At 43.6% G+C, this 25,141-nt stretch overlaps 1 protein-coding gene and 1 long non-coding RNA gene across 3 annotated transcripts in view; one reads left to right on the plus strand and one right to left on the minus strand.

Annotated features, from left to right (window-relative positions):
* The window catches only part of FRY (FRY microtubule binding protein), a 443,455-nt gene that overhangs the window by 372,439 nt on the left and 45,875 nt on the right, over positions 1-25,141 (minus strand). The gene's annotated exons all lie outside the window — the stretch shown is intronic.
* Positions 9,130-10,222, plus strand: LOC132682196 (uncharacterized). Its single transcript, XR_009611528.3, has 2 exons — positions 9,130-9,707; positions 9,933-10,222. It is a non-coding gene; the product is annotated as an uncharacterized LOC132682196 (long non-coding RNA).

Below are 25,141 nucleotides of genomic sequence, written 5' to 3' on the forward strand. Positions count from 1 at the left end.
CAATGGACTTCTGTAGATGTTCTTCCTTCTGCCTTAGACATCTTCTGCCCTTTCTACCCTCAGTTCTCAGTTGTCCTTCAGATTTTCTCAGACATCAATAATAGGAGAAGCCTTTCCCCACATGACAAGTGTAGGTTAATTGCTCCTACTGTGTTTGTAGGAAACTCCACGAAGGTAGGAACTGTATTTGTTCACTATTGAATCTCAGTGCCTAGCTTGGTGTCTGCATTTAGTGAGGGCTCAATAAATATTTAATAAACAAATGAACACATTTATAGGCCCTATCTGTTGTGATGAAACAGGATCAATAACATCGTGCTGAAGAGATTAAAATATATCAACCTAATGGTGTCTAGAGGACCATACAGGGCCTTTTGGACAAATGTGGCCCATCTGAGGTCTATGAAAAGCATTTTTTAACCTAACTACCTGGATCTCCTACATGACAGGCCAAATGGAGCCTTACCATCTGTCCTTCATAACACTGTGAAACTCACTGCCACCAGGTGTCATCAAGGTAGGTGGGGATCAATTCATAATTATAATTCAAGCTTCATGTAATTAATTACTTCATGCTCAAGTTTAATTGCTCTGACCTTACATCATGAAACCAGGGAAACTACAAGAAAAAAAAAAAAAATTTGAAAGGAAGAAAAATAATTATAAAAAAAAAAAATCCTGGGCAGACTTTTCCCCCGAGGCAGCCAAGAACTTGGAGAATTGGACCAACTACTGTATATCAACACATATTCGGATGAAATAATGAGGGTTGGGCAGAGTTGTTTGATTACAACTTAATCAGCGGCGTTAAGTGGTGTCAAGAAAGAATCTGTCAGCAGACATCAAAAGGATTCAGAGTGGCAAAGCTGGCCAACGCGTCCACATAACAGAGTCAAGAGCCCCAAATATGGGGACCTGCGTCATCTGGCTACCTACCCCCACACAGATTTTTGGCTCTGTGACCCATGAATAAGAGAAGGAAGGGAGGAAGAAAAGGAGGGAGGGGAAGGGAAGGGGAGGGGAGGGGAGGGAAGGAAAGGAACGGAAAGGGAGGGGGAAAGGGAAGGGAGGGTAAGGGAAGGGAGGGGGAAGGAAAGGGAAAGGAAAGGGAAAAGAAAAGAGGAAGAAAAGGAAAGGGAAAAGAAAAGAGAAGAGAAAAAGAAAAGAGAAAAGGAAAAGAAAAAAGAAAAAAGAAAAGAAAAGGAAAAGAAAAGAAAAGAAAAGAGAAAAGAAAAGAAAAGAAAAGAAAAGAAAAGAAAAGAAAAAAGCTGCTACTGTAGTTTCAGTTCAGTTCATTTCATGGTGATATGTCCTAGGGCTTTGGTATTCATACCAAAGATCCCCCTCTATCAATATTGGGCATGGATTTAAAATTTTTTTATACTAGCACTTAATAACTAAATTTGTGTTGACGTTTACAGAGATTTAGAATGTTTACCATCTCAACTTGTCTGCTTATCACTTACTGATGTTCATGATGTTTATCACCTGGCTCATGATAACGAAAAATTGAACCTTTGAGGTTGGTTAAAGAAATTGCAGCGTATCTATACTGGAAAGCTATTCTGTCCCCTCATAATGATACTGTAGATCAATGACTGTTATATGAGCATTTAGACATTTGCTAAAATATAAATTCCAGAGCCATAACACTGGAGATTCTGAATCTGCAGATCCAAGCTAGGGCCTTGGAATCTGAATTTTAATAAGCATTCCCAAGGAAGCTTTTTACGCAGTGAGTTTATTGAACCTCACATGGAGATCAACACTTAGGTGAAAATGTGGAGATTAGTAAATGGAAAAACATAAGCTGTGTACTAGTGTGCATTACAAAATAATGTGTCTTATAGTATAATCTCATAAAAATACCTAGCTACACGGATTGGTAGATAGAGAAACAGGAGGACAGATAGACTAATAGAGATATGTACAGAAAAAAGTTTGGAAGGATAGATACTCAGGTGGTAACAACAAACTGTGGGACGGCATAGTGTTTTTCAAAAAATACTTTTGCTCTATACGTTATCTAATTATCCACAATGCATTTATACTGCTCTTATGCTAATAAAAGGATATTTTTAATTATAAAGGAAATGTTTTTTTGAGTTCCCAATGTGCCTTGACCACGAGGACCACAAAGACGAAATCAGGCCCCGGTTCTACCGTAAGGAATTCAACCCCAGCAAGAGAAGACACACGTCCCAGGTGCCCTAGGGCACAGTATGGAGTCCACCTGGATGAGGGGCTGGGAGAACACGGGGACCCGAACCCCTGATCCTCCTGAGGCAGTCCGGCTACAGGGCAGGACACTACAGCGTCCCACCGTTCTGGCTGCAAGACAGCCGTGGAGGGTCAGGAAAACTACCAGCAATATTGGGGATGGAGTGATTTGCCATTTTAATGACAGCGAGGCCTTTTTTTCTTTTTCCTTCTGAGAAAAGAACCACACCACGACCATAAACAGAACGGGCTCTAAAACAAAACCCGAACTAAAAACCACAACAATACAACCTCCAACCCACAACATTAAAAACAAAGAAATAACATAAAAATAAGGGACATTTGTAATTTCGGACTGGGACCTCCCTGGGGAAGGATGAAGAGACGTCTGCTGTGTTGCCTGGCGTGCGTCCTTGCCTGCTCCCCCTTCTGGCCAGGCTGTGACTCTGCTCTGCCCGGTCTCTGCCACCCAATCCTGCAACCTCCTAGCCCAGCCAGTTCCCCCAACCCTCCAGTCCTGTGGTATCACCTCCTTTAAACCCATGGTATTTTCTCTGACACACATTTGCAAAATGGTGTGTGTTTGGTACGTATTATTGGTCGTGGATTATTTTTCTCACATGACAACTTCTTGAAGAGAAAATCTCTTGTTTCTTCAAGTAAACTGCCAGGTCATGGAGAGTGGGGATGGCTTCAAGGACAATTCTAGACACACTGACACACAAATGTTAGGCACTAAAAACATACTTTTAAGATAAATTATGTTGAACAAAAATACATAGGTTTTTATTTGTTCTTAATTCTTAAGTTTATTTTGAGAGAGAGAGGGAATGAGCAGGGGAAGGGCAGAGAAAGAGGTGGGGTGAGAGAGAGAGAGAGAGAGAGAGAGAGAGAATCCCAAGCAGGCTCCATACTGTCAGCACAGAGACCCATGCGGGGCTTGAACTCACACACTGAGATCATGACCTGAGATGAAACCAAGAGTTCAAAGCTTAACCAACTGAGCCACCCAGGCGCCCCTGAAAATAGATTTTCAAAAGCTTAACACTGCAAAATAAAAACCTTCTGGTTAAACGATCTGTTTACGAATAAATGCCAGTATGATTTTCTCACTACCCATTCCTATGTTTCTTCGGCACTGCTACTTTATGCTCATGTATGCACATGTTTCATTTTAAATTCAACAGGAGGCACACGCTGATCGAATCACCACGCTCTGTGATTCTAAAAGCAGGTTTGGAAATAATTCATTTCTTTAATATCTAGCAGATGAGAACTGCTCACCATTTTAACACATGGGACTGTCTCTTGGGAGAGGTCAAAGAGATGCAACCTTGGAAGAATAAGAATGTGCCTTCCTTAAAAAAGCACAGCTAAGCAGAGACTTAAAAATTATTTTCTTAAATTCAGCATGGGAAGAAGAGACCCGCTTTTGAAAAAACACTGATGAGAAGGATACATAGCAACAAATGTTTGACTCTCATCACAGAGCTATGCTGTATAGCTTCCAATATATGTGTTCAAGACAAGGGAGTGCATTATGTAAAAAGCTTTATTTCATTTTTGACCGGCAGAGCCAAGGGAAAGCCGAGGCATATTGTAACATCCCTCTAGCACCCTCTGGTGTCCTATTCACTGCACGCCTTTTTGAGTTCATTATTTGCTGTTTCGATAGCTATTTGCAAAGGAGCTCTTTGGGAAACCACTAATGTGTCTGCTGGGGAATGCCTCGTCTAAGAAAACCAAATACCTGGATCTTACAACCTGACTGTGTGCTAATTATGCCCACACACAAGGTTTACTTGTCTTTGGGGAGCCAGAGGCGTCATTGCACTTATTAGAGTCACACAGGTAAGTGGAGTCTGCAAGGGCTCCAAAAGGAAATCTTTGCGATTCTATTCAATGGTCGTTTTGTGGAACATTTCCACAGGAAGCCACAGACGTGAGGTGATCTGAGGGAGAGCTGAATGTCCGGTGCATACCTGCCATATGAAACCTGCTTTATTAAAAAGAAGTTGCATAAATGAGATGGGTGAAGATTTATCACAAAAGATACTTGAGACTCTTTTTGTGTGTGTGTGTGTTGGGGGGGGGGGGTTCAGAAAGGCAAATATGCTCTTTTAAGACGTACAGATTTAGAACTAATTTCAGATTTTGGAGTCAACCTAACCAAGAAGTGTTAAAATAAATTAATAACTGCTACTCAATAAATATTCTAAAGCTAAGCATAAGAGTATGTGAATTATAACTAGGCCTAAGCAAACAAATACACAAACAAAACCAATCTACTCTAATACAATGACTACAAATCTCTGAAGGAAATATATACGAAGGGTTACACGGTTTATATTAAAGTAGTAAAATCGTGTCAGTTTTCCCTTCTCTAATTTCCTTTTTTCTTCCAGTCATCATAGGAAATTACTTTTATAATGGAGGAAAAACTCATTTCAATGAATAAAAGTTCGTAAAGGAAAATGTGCTTGCTCAAGTCTTTCTGAAAATATATGCAAAGAAAATGAGGGCAAGGGAGGGGTGTTTTGTCCTATTCCCCAATTCTCCCAGTTGGTAACTATAAATCAAACTTTTATTTATGCTCACTTCACCTACTGCCTTTTGACTCTCTTCCTCACCGAATCCTAAATCCCAAGTGATAGAAGTAGCTGTCCTCATTTCTGGCTACTGCCCCCCAGTCTTTTTCATTGTCATAGCTGAGTAATTGACAATTTATGCAATCTAGTTCAGCTGCTTAGCAACAGAAGGGTGGGGCTCAAAACAGAGGGAAACTACCCGAGTAGCATTCTGCAATTGTGAAACGAGAAGGGGAGAATGGGGAACTGGCTGCAGGCCGTGTAAAACTATTTTCAATATGAAATAAAAGGATTTTCAATACTTTGAATACTAAGTCCCAAAAGGATAAATCAAACAAGAAGTGTTCTATATTCTTTTCATGCAAAAACTGTAATTACAGTCTTAAGGGGGTCATGTGCTTAGAATGCCATAAATAGTGTCTAAATGACAAATAAATATGAAGTTCCTTACCCTTGGATCTCTAAACGGGTCAATGGGCTTTGCCTTAGAAACCTCCTTAGAAAGGGTGTGGCTTAGCTGAGGGTCAGACAAACTTAAGTTCAGACAGGAGCTCTAGCCACGCAGGTGAGAACGTGTGATGTGGTAAATTCTGATTGAGACTGTTCCAGAATCATGCCTGCTGTACTTTTCATTTCATCTCGTATCAGCAAAAAGGAAGGGAAAACTGGGGGAATAAATGAAACATCCCTAGAGGAGTTCTCAGTATTATGAGCTTTCCATTTCTGCCAAACTGCCTGAAGTTTATGGCTAGCATTTCCTCAAATGAATGAGAATCCAGAGGTCATAGGTCATAAAGATCTCATCTCCAAGTCACATTACCTTCCTCCATGCATCTAACTAGAAATCTATCAGATTCACAGTGCCAATATGTTTCTTCTTTGTGGCAGCCTTAATCACAAATGCAGAAGGAAGAGGTTCCGGGTAACTGAACTGGCCAAATGATGGTAAGTTTTTATTTTATTTTTTTGATTAGTCCTTAGGAATTTAGTTAGATCAGCCAAGTTCGCACTATGAAATAAAACGGAAAATGTCACCAATTCTCCACATAGCAGATTGTCCTAAATTAGGTTAAATTCGTTCATTCATTTGTTTGGAATATGTTTTTTGAGCACCTATTATGTGCACTGTTCCAAGCACGGAAGTTATTGTGGTGAATAATACCACCAAGGCTCCTGCTCTCAGAGCTTATGGTACAGTTGTGTGTGTGCCCACACACAAATTAAAGAGTAAAATTTAATAAAGAAGATGTCAAAGAGTAACGAATACATAGGAGAGAACTGAAGGAGAGGAATGTGACAGTGACTACTTTAGATTGCTATCATGGGAGGTGAATTAGGCTGAGATATGAATGTTAAGAAGGATCCAGCCACTCGGAGGTAAGAGCTTTCCGTCCAGAAACAGCATCTGCAAAGGCTCTATGGAAGGCACATATCTACAGTGTTAGAGAAATAAAAAGTAAGCCAGCAAAGTTGGGATATAAAAGAAGGAAGAGAGCTATAAAATGATGTTGGAGAACCAGGCACAGCCCAGATGGGGTGGGGGCTTGGTAAACCAGGGCACAGCCTGGGTTTCATTGCAGGCCAGATGGGATGCCATTGGGGATTACAACTGTGGGAAGGAAGGTGTCATAAATATTATTCATGATTAAAAATTTGTTTTAATGTTTATTTATATTCGAGAGAGAAAGAGACAGAGCACAAGCTGGAGAGGGGCAGAGAGATGGAGACAGAATCCGAAGCAGGCTGCAGGCTCCGAGCTGTCAGCATAGAGCCTGACGCGGGGCTCAAACTCACAAGCAGTGAGACCATGACCGGGGCCGAAGTCAGACACTTAACTGACTGAGCCACCCAGGCGCCCCTATTATTGATGATTTTAAAAGTTCACTGTGGCTGTTGAAGGGAGACGTGAGTGGGAGTGGGGAGACAGTTGGGAGGTAGGCGCAAGAGGTGAGGGTCAGAGACACTGGTGGTTTGGATAGGGTGTTGATGAAAATGAGAAGGAATGGATGGTTTGGGTCTGCTTTAGAGGTAAGGGCGACAGTACAGACTGAATGTGGAAGGTGAAGGTAAGAAAATGATCAAAGACAAGCCCTAGAATATTTGTCTTGATGTTGGACGGTGGTGTTTTCTACCGAGAAGGGAAAAGAGGGGGCAGGAGCAAGTATATGATAGAAAATCAATTTTTATTTCAGCCATATTAAGTCTGCAGTGCCTCCCAGACTACCTAATGAAGGCACTGAGAATAGGAGTTAAATCTTTCGGGGAGATGTGAAGACCAGAGACATAGTTTGGGTATTACCAGTACATGGGATTGGAGACGACCTCAGAGAGCGTAGATAGGAAAGAACAGGGTGCTCGAGACCCAGCGTCTTGGGGCAGTCTACATTAGTGGTCAAGCGAGGGAGGGAAAGCCAGGAAAGAAGATGGAAAAACAATAGCCAGTGAAGTATGAGAAAATCAGGAGAGTATGGTGTCCAGAGAACAAGCAAAAAAAAAGGGAGTAGGTCAACATAGTTAGCTACCACCAGGTGTCTCAGTACGATGTGGAGAGAATAGTGACCAGGGTGTTAGGCAACATCACTAGGTCAAATGGAGAAGGGTGTCTGCACCAAAACAAAGCAACTGAAGTTTGAGTCCAACGCTGTGAATATCCTACAGTACTTTATAAACTTAATATCTCTCCAAATTATATGAGGCATCTTTTCACTATTTGTAGCTCGTATCTTTTGTTATTTCTATAACTAAATGACCTAAACACGTCCCTAAACGTTTCCACCCTTATGAACACATGTTGAATACATTGAAAACTGGCTTCAGCAATATCCATTGCCTTTCTCGTTCCTCCCTACTTTATCATACTTTATGCGAAACCAAGGGTATTCAATGCAGAACAAGACGTAGAATTAAAATCAATTAACATCTGCCCTTGGTGGAAAACATTTTTCTGAAAAGAACTTTGAAATCATTGGCGAAAATAAACTTTGGTGATTATTTCTGGGTTTCAATGATTCAAATGATACGTTGTCCCCATTTTACTATAGAAAAACAGTGTCAGCTTTGTGTAGACTTGTACGTGAATTGCAGTGATGGAAAAGGGTCCTGTGTGTCCCACCCCAAAATTCTTTTTTTATGAGTTTTTTAATGTTCACTTGTTTTTGAGAGACATAGAGAGAGTGCAAGCAGGGGAGGGGCAGAGAGAGAGGGAGACACAGAATCCGAAGCAGGCTCCAGGCTCTGAGCTGTCAGCCCAGAGCCCGACGCGGGGGCCCGAACCCACAAACTGCAAGATCATGACCTGAGCTGAAGTCGGACGCTCAACCGACTGAGCCACCCAGGCACCCCCAGCCCAAAATTATTACTTTTTCTATTTCTACTTAGAGATTTTCTTCAAGTATAGGACAATCTCCACATTGGAAGCCCGTGAAATTTCCATTTGTGGAGCCCCTAAATTGAGTTGCTATTGGTAGCTGTCTTTCTGTCCTCTGATCACAAGGAGATATGCAGGATGAAATGGGTGAAGGGGGTCAAAAAGTACACACTTCTAGTGATAAAATTAGTCCTGGGGAGCAAAACTGGATTGTGTGTTTGGAAGGTGCTAAGAGGGCAAACCTGAAAGGTTCTCATTACAAGAAAAAAAATCATGTTAACTGTATGTAGTGATGGATGTTAACTAAATTTATCACAGTGATCATATCACTACATGTACATACATGGAATCATGTACACTTGAAACTGTCACGTAAACTTGAAACTTGAAAAGTATTTAGGCACGGAATGAAAGACAAGAAGACATTCAGGCCATTACGTGGCTCTGAGAGAGAGTCCGGTCTTGAGCTGTTACTGTTTGTGTGACCATTGAAATCTCCACCCTGCAGCTATATTCCCAGGTGCCCAGTCTAGTCCTCTGCCAACAGCAGAGCTATGACATCTATACCCCCTTTTTCAGCGGTGAGAGACAGGAACAAAATCTCCTTTTACCATAATTGATATTCACACAGAGCCACCAAATTTGAGCAGGAACATAAGAAAGAGATGAAAATTCAGTTGGAGATGGAAAAGTAAAAGTTATTTAATAGAGCTCTTCTTGTAGGAAATAATTTTAAAAATGGGACGCCTGGCGAAGACATTAATTAGAACATTTTCCGAAGTTATTCTTCGTGGCTGTGGATAGGGAGCCGTTTTTTTTTTTTTTTTTTTTTTTTTTTTTTTTTAATCACACTTCTTTGGAAAGCTTACTCTAAAAGCAGCCTTTAACTTTCTATGATGCTTTCAAGTCACATCAGTGGGTAAGGAAGTATGGAATAAAATCGGGTGTATCCTGTGTTTCCTCTAATGGTATTCTCTAACACTAGAAATTCCACATAACTGATATTTCTAACAGAGGCCTTGAAGGAAGACAAGATCCCAACGACAAAAATAGTAATACTTCCGGGGCCCCTGGGTGGCTCAGTCGGTTAGGCATCCAACTCTTAATTTTAGCTCAGGTCATGATCTTGTGTTTTGTGAGACGGAGCTTGGGCTCTGCCCTAACAGCACGGAGCCTGCTTGGGATTCTCGCTCTCCCTCTCTCTCTCTCTCTCTGCCCCCCCCCCCCCGCCTTGCACCCTCTTTCTCAACTAACATTTCGTTAAAAATTTAAAAAAAACACGAAGATGAACTCTGTAAAAAGATCCCTGATGGATTTATTTCATTTTACCCTGCTTGTTCGAAAAACTAGCAATCAGGAGTTGGAGGACGTGAGGCACGGCTCTCCGGTAGTTAAGTGTGTGATCCTGGGAAGGTCTCTGTACCTCAGTCTTCTCATCTGCAAAATGCAGGGCTTGGATTAAAGAAGTTTACAGCTCTAACATTCTGAGATCCTGTATTAACCACAGCATATGACTGATCAGAGCAATCTACGTGAGTACTGGGCCAGTACAATTCTCTTCCTCCACATGCTCTGGGGCACAGCAATTCCAGTCACACCGCCTAATGTAGTCTAGTTCTGCTTTAAAGTGGAGGCTGGTTAAATTATTCATGTGAATGCTCTTTGGAAAATTATAGACCTCTTTGAGTTTATCCTGTGTTTCCCACTAGACTATCAGTGTCTGAAAGACATTACTTTCTCTGTTATTCCCTATTCAGTGATCAAGTATCAACTAAGTATTTAATGTACATCGAGGAGCCAAGAGACAATTAGAAACACATAATGCAAATTTGGTTCATGAAGCGTTGATAAAGAAGACGACGTGAAAAACAGCCAAGAGGAAACAACTAAAAATCAGCAAAAAGCTGACTTTAAGGACTTTAAGTAATGGACTTTAAGGATTACACAGGCATGTAGTTAAAGTGCAAATGAGAGCAAATGTTTGTTCTATCCATGCTTCGTGCTGTGAGGAGGAAATGTGAAAAATAAAAATGACTCTTCTTGGCTACCTCTTCTTCAGTGCTCTTAATTATGAGAGTCTGTGCATGTGTGACTTTCCAACCATTTCACGGGCATGAGTTTCTAAAATAATAAATGGAATTTCTTAAGGGCAAGGGTCATTTGTGTGTGTGTGAGAGAGTAATAAGTTGAAAGCAATGAATCTCATTTTTCTACATAACTTACGGAAAATTCATTTTCCTTAATTTGGAATGAAAACCAAGGTTAAGTGAAATTTCTTAAAAGAGCTGACAGGAACATTTTTGAGTGTGGAAAGGAAGGTGATTTGGGACAGAAAAAGCCTGAAGATAGGGAGGGATGATTGTTGGGTGAGATTCAGGGGAAAGATGCATTCACTGAAGGGGCTATCTTCTCTTTATTGGTGGTTCAGACCAATTGAGCAAACATTTCTGGAAGATCAGCCATGCTTAGACTCAGAAGTGGGAGGGGTGAGGTGACAGATCAAATACCGTGGGCTCAGAATGATGTGCCTTTTGTGCCCAGTTTCCTCCAGGAGGATGCATTTGGCTGAGGTCCCCCATGGCTCCCAGATCCCCTCTGCGTGTGACCAGTGCATGGTCACAGCACAGCCTGTGGGGTGGTTCTAGAATAATTATTGTGGTTTTATTTGCACCATATGGTATCAACTTCTTCTAACAGGCCACTCAGTAATGCCTATTTTAGGAAATAAATTCTACCTGCTTATGTCCCTGCAAGAAACAAATTTTGCCAATATGTAATCATCAGTAAATATTCATGCTTAAAAGCAAAGCCTTTGAAGACCACTTCATTTGCATTTTGAGGCTTCCTTGTACTGAGAAAACAGGAAAAATGTCAAGAGAGAAGCAGTGATAGAATTAAGTGATAGATCTACAGAAATCAAACTTCTTAAAAACAGGCATAATAATTACATATTAGAACTGATTTGAGTCTGGACCTAGTTTTAAGTTAAAGAGCTGTCAGGAATGGAGCGGGAGGGGGACAGAGCTGAGTTAATCACAGGACAAAATGACAAAACACCCAAGCTTTGGGAAGAGAGGAGCCAGGCCTGCTCCCGTAACCGTGGTCACAGGAACCAGACATTCAGATCCTGCAAGATGGCTTCATTCTCTCTAGTGCAGACAGGCACATGGAGAAGGCCGTGCAGCTCTGGCAGCACAGGGCAACAGAGAGGAGAGATGTCTCCCCCCCACCCCGCTTAAGTTCACAAATCCCCCAAGGAAGGACTTGGTTGCGGCTGATTTGAGTCATGAACTTATCCCTGAATCAATGACTGTGGCCTGGGAGGAATATAATGGGACTGGCTTAGCTTGGTACCTCTATCTCTAGAGGCACACGGCCTGATGAAAACTTTGTTCTGGAAGAACAGTAGGTAGGTAAATGAAGGTAAAACAGGAACTATGGAATAGCCATGAGAACTATCATTTATGAAGACTCTACTAGGACTCAGGTGCTTGCACGTTATTATTCTGATAAATTATTCCAGCCACCATGTAATGCAGGTATTTTTATACCTATTTCATAGACTGCAGAAGCGTTAACTATCTTTCCCAAGGTCATACAACTAGATAAAGGTACAGTGAGATTTGGATCCAGATAGATCTGATTCCAAAGCCCAAGTTTACTCTGCTAGGACATTCTGCCAAAGGAAGGAAGGAGGGAAGGAAGGAAGGGAGGGAGGAAGGAAGGAAGGAAGGGAGAAACACTATATTGACTTTATCTAGATTCAGCAAGGATGGGCAATATGTGGCATATATATTTTTACTCCCAAATTCTGTACCACCTGGTCATTATTAATTGATCACAGGCTCTGATTTCTCAGCATGGCACTTTAATCACGGCAGACCGGCACATGAGTTAAAACCTGTTGGTAATAATTACAGCTCAAACAGTTGGTTTCAGGTCTTGGAGGTTCACAGCACACATGCATTCTTCAACTACTAACCACACCACAGTCATCTTTCTGCAGATTTTTAACATTACGGCACTTGATGACGGAGGTGGAAATAAAGGAAATGTGCAAGACTACAGCATCGGCAATACTTTATATCGAAGAGCATATAACCATGGGCCTTTGATACTGCTTGCTGAGATATCAAAGGCAGTTATGGAGTTTTAAAAGACACGTGGTATAAAAATTAGGCCAATAATTTACCGCAAGGGTGAAATTCTGCTTCATTTCTCCATCCGCTGAGCCTCAAGGAGTTCTTACTTGAGGAAGTATGAGATTAACATCTGGTTGAGGCATAAAGGCAAGGAAGGAGTTAAACAACAGAGGAGGGTTAAGAATAATGTCCTACAAGGAAAGGCACTCTTTCAACCTTGATGGGAGACAGAAAGTGAAAAAAAGTGAAGAGCTGGCCATATATTTTCAGCAGCCTGAAAAAAAACACCCTGAGGCCACTAAACCAATCCAGAATATTAAAATTTTAAAATGCTACTGGAAACAAGATTAGCATTATTTTCCTTATATGGATCCAAGTCTAATGGATATGTTTATTTAACAATAAATATAAATTCTGGCCCCATGTGACCAGGGTTTTAAAATAAGTCAGGACAAAATGCGGAAATGAACAAAAATAAATGTAATAAAATATGCCTACCTCTTTTTTTTTTGGTGCACTTTGCTTGATTTTTATGGAAACCCGTTTTGCTGCCAGAATCATGTTTCTGTTTGACACAGGTCAGTTTTTTATATTCTCACAGAATTGTGGCGTGCAATAGAGAGATGCGAAATAAACTCGGGAATTATAACTTCTATAAGTCAAATGGAATTCCTATGTTTCCGAAAAGTCTTTGCAACACTATTGTACCAAAACTATCTAGTTAATAGATATCTATTCAACCTCTTTGTCATTTTCATTATGAATTTCTTCCTCTGGATGATACAATACCTGTTTTCTTGAAGCATTTAAACTTCATTTATTTGACAAGCACAGTTTTTTGCTAACATAGAAAATTCAGATTCACCAGGGCATACTTTCGGTGCTCCAAGCAGTTTCTCCTTCTTCTTTCTATATTGCTCACATGTGCCTCGGCTTCCATCTCCTGGCTACTGGCTGGCAACCCTGCCCCTTCATCTTTATCACTAAATCCTCACTCACAGCTCTCTGGCACAAGTGCAGCCACACCACTGGTAACATGAACTTGGAAGCGAACGGCACAATCTCAAGACTCTCAGAATCCAGATCTCAAAGGACAAAGGAAAGAAGATGTGACTGCGAAAGAGAGAACAAGAGACATGATAGCATAAGAAGGACTCAGGTTGGCTTTGAAGATGGAGGAAGGAGCCATAAGCCAAGGACAGCTAGCAGCACCTAGGGGGTGGAGGGGGCAGGGAAACAGATTCTTCCCTAGAGTTTCCAGAAAGGAATTATATCCTTGATCCTAGCTCAGTGAGATCCACGTTGGACTTCTGATCCAGATAACTGTACGAAAATAAATTTGTGTTGTTTGGGGCCACAAAGTTGGTGGGTTTCTTTGCTGTAGCATCAGTAGGAAACAAAAATCTCTCTTCCCTGAGATGAATACCTTTCAGGACAAGTCATGAGTCTGGTCATCATAAGTTAAGACTACAATCAAACCTCACCATAGGGGCGCCTGGGTGGCGCAGTCGGTTAAGCGTCCGACTTCAGCCAGGTCACGATCTCGCGGTCTGTGAGTTCGAGCCCCGCGTCGGGCTCTGGGCTGATGGCTCGGAGCCTGGAGCCTGTTTCCGATTCTGTGTCTCCCTCTCTCTCTGCCCCTCCCCCGTTCATGCTCTGTCTCTCTCTGTCCCAAAAATAAATAAAAAAAAAAAAAAAAAAAAAAAAAAACCTCACCATAATCTGTTCATTATAGGATTTCACGAAGTATGGGACTCTCCTAAACAAAAACATAAACCCCCCCCCCCAAAAAAAAACAAAAAAAAACACATAAACCCCAGAGTCAGGGTTGCAGAGAATCTTTATCATATTAAATTAATTTTCTTTAATTTTTTTTAATGTTTATTTATTTCTGAGACACACACAGAGAGAGAGAGAGAGAGAGAGAGAGAGAGAGAAAGAGAGACAGAGCAGAGAGAAAGAGAGAGGGAGACACAGAATCTGAAGCAGGCTTCAAGCTCTGAGCTGTCAGCACAGAGCCTGACGCGGGGCTTGAACTCACGGACAGCGACATCATGACCTGAGCCAAAGTCAGACACTCAACCGACTGAGCCAACCAGGCGCCCCAAATTAACTTTCTTACTTAATAATGATTTCTTACTCTCTTTGTTAAAGGCCTCTAAGGAACTTACTCTTATTGTCCATCCAAATTTATTTCACATCCTTCATTTCACTGCCCTCTGGTCCAGTGCCTCTGATCAGTCTTGTCACGGTCCTGTCTGCCTCTCTGCATTGTTATTCATGGATCCCTGGGCCTAAGGCACTTCCCTCCCGATGCCAACTAATTTGCCAAACCAGAATATTAAGATTTTAAAACACCAGTGGAACCGAGATTAGGGTTATTTTCCCAATTCCTCATTATTTGCTTCATTTACAGTTTGAGCCCGCACCCTCATGACTGTCAACATTTCCTGAGACTTTCCTTTCCTGCAGGAAGTGGTGTAACCAACCAATAGTATCTCTGAACACGGAGATACTATTACAGACACAGGTAACAAATGCAGTGAGAAGAGGAGAGGCTGTGAGGTGTTGTGTGGCATCATCTTCTCTTTAAAAGGCAGGGCTGGGGCGCCTGGGTGGCTCAGGCCGTTAAGCGTCCGACTTCAGCTCAGGTCATGATCTCGCGGTCCGTGAGTTCGAGCCCCGCGAGTTCGAGCCCCGCGTCGGGCTCTGTGCTGACAGCTCAGAACCTGGAGCCTGCTTCGGATTCTGTGTCTCCTCTCTCTCTCTGCCCATCCCCTATTCATGCTCTGTCCCTCTCTGTCTCAAAAATAAATAAACGTTAAAAAAAAAAATGCAGGGCAGAACCCAGAGCCCCTTTTTTTCTCTCGTCACACTGCCTTCTGAGTTCCCAGAGTCATCTGAGTTTATAACTGGCTGCATCCAAGCCATCTATCTCGGGCTGCAAGCCCCCGGGGAAAGGAAAGAGACTTTATCTTTCTTGGACTCGTTTCCGTGTTGTACCAATTACGGTGCCTTCCACAGTGTTAATAAGTTCCATCATTTGGTTCCAACATCTATAAACTGGGCGTCATCTTTGTGTTTCAGTGGCAACATAGTTTCTGTTTTAGAGTAACAGAAGCAGGCTACCTCGCTTCTGTTCCCAGTTGTGCTACTTCCTATGTGCAGGCGTTTGGGCAAGATACTGAGCCTCTCCCTGGCTTGCCTTCCTTCATTGACAACAATAGGACCTCATTTAGGGCTTTTCTGAGGATTGAATGAATTCATGTACGGAGAACCCTCGTAAGTGTTTGCATTATCGTTCAAGTTTTCATAAAGATCTCACGGGGTGCCTGCGTGGCTCGGTTGGTTAGGTGTCCAGACTCTTGGTTCTCAGCTCAGGTCATGATCTTACAGTTCATGGGATCTAGCCCCCCATCAGGCCGTGCACTGACAGCGCAGAGCCTGGTTGGGATTTCCTCTCCCTCCCTCCCTCCCTCCCTCCCTCCCTCCCTCCCTCTCTGTCTCTCTCTGTCTCTCCCCCCCACCCCTGCCCCTCCACCGCTCACATGCTCACACTCTCTCTTTCTCTGAAAATAAACAAATAAACATTAAAAAACAAAAAGAGCTTCCCACCAGAGCATTCCACGTTCCATCTCCATGGGGCGCAGAGGGGGACAGAGCCTGGGTTTGGTGGAAACTTCACCACTCATTAGCCGTATGGCCTTGGGCAAGTGGCTTCATCACTTTGGACTCCTTGTGTATACAGTAAGAGGTGCGCTTTCAAAAACTAATTCCAAGGATTACGTGATGCAAGTCGCGTAGAGGGCCAGTAGCAGTGTCTGGCGCATTAGTAAACACTAAACATGCACTTTAACTAGCCATCAACAAATCCCCTTCGTGGAGCATGTGGCATGGCACGCGAGTTGTTTTCTCTCCATCCACGGAGAGAGGAGGCCTTGGGCGGCTCAGTTCTCTCCACTGCTCACGTGCTTGTGCAGGGGTGGAAGCTGTCGGTCTTGGGGTTCTGGCCCCGCATCACGCACTTCCATCACGTGAGCCCCCAGCAGCCGCTAAGGAGCCGTGGGTGGCATCCGTGCTGAGCATCATTAAGCAATTCCCAACCTTCCAGTTTCCAAGGACGGCAGGGGCCCCCACTCGTTAAGCCCTGGGCCGCACACCCCAGCGGGCAAAGCTTCGACGGTGAGTCCTGCCGTCTGCCTCAACGCGGGAAATCTGCCCCAGGAGTCGGATTCCAGCCTCTTCTCTGCAGGCGGCTCCAGCAGGCACTGTCAGTAAGCAGGACTGTCACCCATCGACTCCCCGACGACCTTCTCCGCAGTGAGGGCGCCACTGCTGGCTCGGCCCCGACTCCTGGGCGGGCAGCTGTCTCCCGTGAACTTCCTCCCTGCGGCTCCCGACACCATCTACCGCGAGCCACAGCAGGAAGCCCGAGAAACATCGCTGTACTTGAAAAGGATGTGCTCTCACCCACGCGCGTTCACGTCACTGCGCTGACAACCAATTTATATGCTAAGTACAAGGTGAAGACACGCGGCAGCACGGAGAGGAAATGAGCTGACTGGGAAGTGGTCAGTCTGGAGTGCCTGGAGGTCCCCCCGGGCAGGGGGCCCTCGCTTAGCCTCGCTAACCGAGCAAACGCTGCCGAATGATGGGAAAGAGGGTCTGGACCACATGCTAAAATAGAGACAGAATGTTCAGGGAGAAATTGCGTCTTTCTGAACCTACTCCTTGACTGCACTGTCATCTTTCACATATAAATGTACTGAACCATAAAATTCTGCACAGGAGCAAACTGGCTTCACGTGACCACTTCCACCTGCAACGTTTTGCCATTCTCTCCACTGGCGGATTTCCATCTAGGTTGTTGGTCCGACACGCTCCAAAGCCTCGGGGTGGTGAGCTGAATAATGGCCCCTCAGAGACGCCCGCATCCTGACCCCAGGAACCCGTGTGATTATGTTATGTTGTGTGGCAAAAGGGACTCTGCAGATGGGATTAAGGCAAAGGTCTTGAGATGGAGAGAATATCTTGAACTTTCCGGGTGGGCCCTAAGTACAATCACAAGAGTCCCTAGAAGAAGGAGACAGGGAGATTGGAGTCTGAGAGGGAGATGTGACCATGGAAGCAGAGGTCAGAGTGTGCAGGGCCGTGAGCCAAGAAATGCAGCCTCTAGCAGCCGGAAAAGGCAAAGAAAGGATTTTCTTCTAGATTCTCCAGAAGGAATGCAGCCATGCCGACCCATTTTAGACTTCTGATCTCCAGACACGGAAGACAATAGAGCTGTGTCGCCATAAGCCACTAAATTTGTGGCAATTTGTTGCATCAGCCTTAGGAAACCGGTACATTCCGAGTAGGGGATGCAGGACCTATCCTACCGTCTGTACTGTCTGTACGAAGCAAGCCATAAATGGGCAAGACGTCAAAATAGTATACGTTGTTTACCAGTTCCTAATCATCTGCATTACACATAAAACAAATGAAAGTAATGATAGCCAGGGTAAAGATTTAAACTCTCCAGTATTTGCTTTTAAGGTACTAAAAAAAAAAAAATTTCTGGTCATAGGCGTCAGTGGGTTAAAGCCTATAATTTTTCTGCTCGTTATGAGTTTCCTCCACTTTATGTTTCTTTATTTATACCATTCTCCTTCTATTCACAAGGTCAAAGCTTGTGGTCTAAATTGATCGCTTTTTCTTGTCTCAGAGACTTGCCCAGTCAGGAGAAAAGCTCTGCTGTGGTTTTTAGCTCCCAGAAACCCCATGGGGCTACTTAGTTAGGCAGCTATGAAGTCTGCTTTATTCTGAGGGTGGAGTCCTGTTTTGAGGATGGGAAAAAAGTTCTTACTCCCAGGGCTGTTGAGTAAACCCAGACAGCCCTGCTTCCTCCTGTGCCTGGGGCACTGTTCTTACCACAACAGTCAGAGTCCCACAGTGGGGCATTTAGGGTCTGCAGGGGGCTGTGGTCAAGGACCAGGAGCCTGGGGTGGGGTGGCGGCTGGGGGGCTTGTCCAGTTGACAGTCATTTCAGATGTGTGCCTTCTTCTGAATGAAGACACGTTCTGAAGGGAAGGTCCCAGGCTCCCCTCACAACAAGCCTGTCACTTGTCACTCTACGAGGCTGGTTACCTTCTGATGTTCCTCCAGTCAAAATTACACAAAGGCACTTTTTCTTCAAGCTTGGCACGAAACCCCATTTAAACCTTTACTTGAGTGAGCGTGAACCACTCTCCCTGACTTGAACACCCCTTCCTCTAGCCCGTCTTTTAAGAACCCAATCTTTGAGAATATTTCAGAGAGGGCTCTCCCACTCCTCAACGTCCCTCACATTTGTCTTTCTAGTTTTCTATTAAAGTTCCAACTTAAAACAAGGTCACAGTCTAAGTCTATAGGTGAGCCTAGTATTTTGAACTCAGAAAACTCTTCCCCACAGATGTAACTATAGCAACAACAAGGAACCAGGGCGGCCACAGAGAGCCATGGAGGCCATGCACTATGTGGCTTCAGGGACTTGTCTGTGCAAGGCCCGTTGCCAACATTTACGAACGTGCAAGACACCGCGCTGTGCATCGTGAGGATCAGTTCATTCCTTTATTACCCACAAAATCTTATTATTTGCATTTTACAGAAGGGGGCACTGGGGTTTTGAGATATAAACTGTGAAACGCTACAGTCAGTAAGCTGGGATCCGACTCAAACCCAGGCCTGTTTCAATGAAGATATGAGATATTTGTAACAAAGCCAGCAAAACACAGGGGCGCCTGGGTGGCTCAGTCGGTTGGGCATCGGACTTCAGCTCAGGTCATGATCTCACGGTCTGTGAGTTCGAGCCCCGCGTCAGGCTCTGTGCTGACAGCTCGGAGCCTGGAGCCCGCTTCGGATTCTGTGTCCCTCTCTTGCTCTGCTCCTGCCCCACTCATTCTCTCTCTCTCTCTCTCTCTCTCTCTCTCTCTCTCTCTCTCAAGAATAAATAAAACATAAAAGTTTTCTTTTTTTTTTAAGCCAGTAAAACACTGGGAAGTGATGCTGTTGCAAATAAAGCATAAATAATAAAACTGGCATGAGAAGTCGCATTGGTTGGGTTACACATTTTGTTGGAGCTCAAGGTAAAAGAGTTGTTGTAGTAAGAAGCCCCCCCACCCCCCACCTCTACCAATAGAGAGGATTTGTCTCCAAATACTGAGAGATTGATACTGGGGTCCTAATTTGTATGCCTGCTCTAGAACAGTTAAAGATGAGAATGAGTGGGAAAAATAAAATACAGTACTCTCTAAGTGAGTTTCTCAAACTAGCCATCAAGAAATCCTAAATATTTCCAAAACCCTGCTTAAAGATGCACATCATTACTTAAACTCAATTCTACCACCCCATGAATTATTTGACCCTTTGAATAACTGTAATAAATACAGCAATAATGATAAAGGTGAGAACTGAGCATAAAATAGTATCATAGTAAGTATGATTTCATATATAAGGAAGCTTAATCTGTACAGTAAGAAGGTACATACATTACAGGGGTAACTGGTTGATGAGATATGGTGCCCATTATTTGAAAAATATTGGGTATTAAGACCTTGCTTAAAAATGCAAAATCCTTTGTTCTAATTGTCGTTTCTGGGAAGATCACATTTAACATGCTTCATTTTCATTTTTTTTTTTCCTACAAATGTAACTTGCTATAACTCTGAGTGCCCCTGGAAGTGAATTTTTGTGGATGCAAATGCCAATAAAAAGTGGTATCTCTTCTTGATTTTTATATTTTCTGGAGATGTTTTCATTTGCCACTCACTCTCCTGGTACTTTCTGACATCTGTTATAACTGTACACCTTACTTCACTATGATTTTAAAATTCATATGCTTTTCTCCTCCACCCTGACCCAACTATTAGATTGTGAGTTTGCCAAGTTTCTCAAGGACGCCTTGTTCATCTTCTGTGAAGTTATTCACTAAATGTTAGGTCTTCTGTGTAATGAGCACTATACTGGGATCAATAGCCCTTGCCCTAGTACAGTTCTTGGCTTACAACCGATGTTAAAAGAAACACACTTACTAAATATATGGGTATTTCTTAACGTGAAAAATTCAACAAAAATTAGAAAGATTTGGACACTCATGAAAATTAGTAGAAATGGGGATTTTGATAATGGGGGAGGCTAAGCATGTATGAGGGCAGGGGATAGGTGGGAAATCTCTGTACCTTCTCAATTTTGCTGTGAACCTAAAACTGCTCTAAAAAAATAAAGTCCCAATAAAAACAGAAGTGGAAATGTTTCCAACTATTTTGCTTAATATGATCTTATCTCTCCAAGGGCAATGTAAAAGTGGCCTGTAATATCACAATATGGCACCGAAGAAGCTTTAGAATATACTGTATTTGCTGTAATGTCAGACTATGGGCAAAATGTTCCATGGTATTTAACTGGGGTATCATTAATTTCCTTCACTGGATCCTTGATTTACTTAAACCCTAAATTGTTCTTTAAAATATCGCCATTTGCAATACCTGGTCATTCAGGTGCAAAGTCTCCTTACTGTAGCTCATTTCCTGTCCCCCGGCCCAGGCTGTATCAGTTCCTGTGGGTCTGATTTGTGACTTCGCGGCAATACCCCTGATGGGCAGCACTCACGGGCCCATCTTTAGACACGTTAATAAATATGGAGCGTGTCTGGTTGTGTTGTTCTGACATCTCTCTGAGAATGCTATTTTCCTCATGAGAAATCATCCCCGTCTAATTTTCATGACTACAAAGTGAAAGTCATTCAGTCGATACTGATGGCTCAGCACGGACCAAGGGGCACCAGTCCACCCCAAAGATAGTGTACACATGCTTATTAAGACTATTAATATTATAATTGTAATCTCTGTTTCTTTTCTGAGCTGGCAAACTCTCTCCAGGAGCCACCAGCTCTTGTATGTGAGGCACTCAAGATGATAATTGGCTATCCCGTTAGGACGACCGATTAATGACATTATGTGGCTCCCGCCTCAACATGGTTGTGTTTCTTTTGCTTGTGCTCATAGTAAAAAAATAAATAAATAAAAAAAATTATAAAAAGAACAAATTTCTCTATGTTATCTTTTCTGGCAATCATGGACTTAATATTACAGATTATGTTTTACATATACAAGTATTAGAAACCTGATATATGCAATTTTCTCCTTATGCAATGAAAAGGAATAATGTAATGCAGGTAATTTTGAATTACACTTATTTGAAAAGAGCAGTGAACACAATTTATACTCTCTCATTTAACACTGCAAGCAAGGTAGTATATAAAAAACAAAGCAAAAGTTCTTGACTGTGTTTTCTCTCAAAAGCTCAATGACTGACTTATCAGAAGTATGATCTCATAATCGATACTGAAAAGTGGAAAACAATAGCCTTGATTTCTTAACCTTCACAGAAAGTTTTCTATAGGTAAAGGAAGAAGAAGAAGAAGAAGAAGAAGAAGAAGAAGAAGAAGAAGAAGAAGAAGAAAGGACACTTTCAGAATCAGCTGACATATAGAAGAACGTAAAGCTGCAGAAACCTAATATTAAGGTATCGGTTTCAGAGCAAGATTTAGAAATGAGGTACAAGGTTGCCAGGGTGAATTCTATAAGATAATGTACAAGAGGAGCCAGGCTGGTGAATAATTGATAGGTGCCTAAGATTAGAAAAGCTAATTTACAGGCCGTTCCTATGTGACAGGCACTAGGGAGTCTCCAGGGAGCCAGTGATGAGCTGGACAGCGTACCAGGCGATGTTATGGTGCGGTTCCCTGCTACTAATCATAGAGAAGCACGTTACGGGCAGAATGGCTTTATGCCAATTTACACGCGTTGTATGGGATTGTTAAGTAGGCAATAAAAAGACAATAGAAAGGCAATAAAAAAGTGGTGAGGGCTGGGATCAGAACATTTTCGTGTGTGTATCTCATGCATACTTCCAGCTGCTTTGTAAGTAAGACGTGTTACACGGGCAGAAATGGTGTCTCACAGAGCTTAGCGACTGAGCACAGCACCCATCCTCCTGCCTCACCTTCTCCTATAAACTAAGCCCCTCTTACATGAATTTTTACTCTCAACATTTAGTCTTAGATAAACAAGCAGTGCTTTTCACGCATTAGAAACGTAAAGCCTGCACCTCCTCAACCCCCAGCTAAATCGAGTTCTGTTTTATTCCTTGAGCAAAAGTATGGAAAGTGTCTTTAAAAATGTACTATCTTCCAGAGCACCTGGGTGGCTCCGTCGGTTAAGCATCTGACTCTTGGTTTCAGCTCAGGTCGTGATCTCCCAGTTTGTGAGTTCCAGCCCCATATCAGCTCTGTGCTGACAGTGCAGAGCCTGCTTGGGATTCTCTCTCTCCCTCCCTCTCTCTCTGCCCCCCCGCCCCCACTCTATCTCTCTCAAATAGATAAACTTAGAAAATTATGTAAAAATGTACTGTCTTCCTTTTATATTTCAAGAGCCCAGGAGGGGACTTGACAAGAAATCCAAATCGCAAGGAGACACATTTTCACCTGCTCCTACCTGTTGAATCGCATCGGATTCTCGCACTGTCATCCCGGGACCAGAAATACGCTGAGCAACCAAACACAAGCAAATGGAGAATGAACGACGCTCGCCCCGCCCGAAGTCCTACCCCTATCACAAGACATTACAAAGCTACATAGCTTTTATGCGAAGTGTCTATTAATATGTACGCACAAAAGGAAGGCCTGGGAGCCCGCACTGTTGTGCTTCTTTTCATTTAACCTCCTTTCAACTCCGTGTCCTGTCTGAAGGAAATGAATTGCCCTATCTGATAGTGATGTTTTCCAAATGTTCTGGGCACTGAAATGAGGCCTGGCGTCTAACAGGAGGCTCTGGTAGCCTTTCATTCGTGCACGCCGGCCAGCAGCAGCTGACAGCAGGGTCAGATGCTTGAGCGCCTGGTGCTTAGTGGGGGCTTAACTGTCTGCCCATTTTCCAAGCATTCCATGGTTTGCTCACTGGTGCCACGGAACTCCTGTGTCCACTGAACCCCCACAGGAGGAATTCGGTAGCTAAAATGGCCACTCTGCAACATCCTAAGCGTTTGAAAGGGCTCTCTCTTCCACGTTGACTTGCCTCAATTAGTACGTAGGCAGATGGCTATCTGCAAAAGATTTGGTCCCGCAACCTTACTCAGGCAAGGCTGATGTACCAAAGCACAGGCACGCATTATGCACTGGTATACACATGCACTTTGAGTAGCAGAAATACCGCATTGAAGGAACAACACTTTAAAACAGCAACAGGAGGGGCACCTGGGTGGCCCGGTCGGTTAAGTGTCTGACTTCAGCTCAGATTCTGATCTCACGGTTCATCAGTTTGAGCCCCACGTTGGGCTCACTGCTGTCGGCACAGAGCCTGCTTCAGATCCTCTGTCCCCCTTCTCTCTCTGCCCCTCCCCGGCTTGAGGGCACACACGTGTGCTCTCTGTCTCTCTCCCTCTCTCAAAGAGAAAAGAGCATTTGGAAGTGGCAGGATCCACAGGAGCCAAGGTGATGCGACGGAGGTGGTGGCTCAGAGGGGGCTGTGGGGGTGGGGGGGTGTATCTCCTGAGTGTCAACTTTCAACCTTCGCTTGGCTGCAGCCCATGATGGGACATGCCTTTCCCACGGAGCCCCAGGACACACAGGATGCACGTGAATGGGGGATCTGTATACACATGCACATACACACGGATTTACATTCAATTATGACATGGATCGTGCCCCAGAAAAGGTTTATAAAGCTTTTATATATATATACAACTTAAAATATTTTTTGTAAGGATTTGCTTATGAAATGTACATCGATAAGACATTTCCAAATTAAAAGAGATGGACAGAAATAAAAGTTAACCTGCTGGGAAGAAACCCGTGGCACCAGTTACTAGAAGATTCCCTCCTCTATTTACGGGCGAGAAGATAATTGTGTACGTGACTGTACATCTGTAAAACCAAGGCCTAGGCTCAGACCCTGCAGGTGGGTGGAGGAACCTCGACCCCTCTTCTGCCTGCCAACGTCTGGAGCCTCATGTCCCTAGGTGGGACTCCAGCGGGGTTTTTCTTCCATGTAAGCTCATGATACCCACTAGTTTACCTGGAAGCTGAGGCCTTCTTGGCATAAAGGAAGCTGAACCCTAGCCACTTCCCTTTCAGATTCAAAGTTCTTAAGACCCTTCTCATTTGTCACAGCCAAAGAAGCAAGATGAGAGACAGAAAGAGAGAGAGGGAGAGGGCATTTGTCTGGTGACAGTACCTTGATTGAGACTAGAAGGAAAAAAGAACAGAGGTGTCTGAGAGAGGAAGCCTCTGGAAGCTAGGAGCTGACAGAGCCAGTAGAACTGCCTCTGCACCAAGCACTGGACACTGACGGGATACTGGTCTTTGTCCACGAAGTGACTTATTCTAGAATCTGATCCAAAGCAGATGGTGGCAGTTGGCTCCGTCAGGGTGGTGCTCTCAGGTTGTGCGAGTGAGACAAGATAGCTGTGCCACTGGAGCTTTCAGGACAGAGTGCAGCCCTGGGGGAAGGGACATCTATTCTTACCCCCCGAGGAGCCCCTACAGCTTGGGTGAACCAGCAGGGCCCGGGCTTGTGGCAACACCGGGAGGGAGACTGTCACTTTTCCGTGTCTTTGGACCTCAGCCAACGGCAAGGCCATACCTGTGTCTTCAGCCAAGGCAGTGAACAGAGCAGCAGGACCCGCGGGGTTGAGGAGCTCTGCCAGAACCTCATCTCCAAGGGAGGGGCAGGGTATTCAGTTCCCTCAGGCCATGGCAGCAAGAGCAAGAATTTGTCACTCCGGGGGCTCAAGCAGTCTGGCTTTGGACA

This window comes from Panthera onca, chromosome A1 (genome assembly GCF_046562875.1).
Source record: "Panthera onca isolate mPanOnc1 chromosome A1, mPanOnc1 haplotype 2, whole genome shotgun sequence".
In the NCBI taxonomy this organism is placed as follows: Eukaryota; Metazoa; Chordata; class Mammalia; order Carnivora; family Felidae; genus Panthera; species Panthera onca.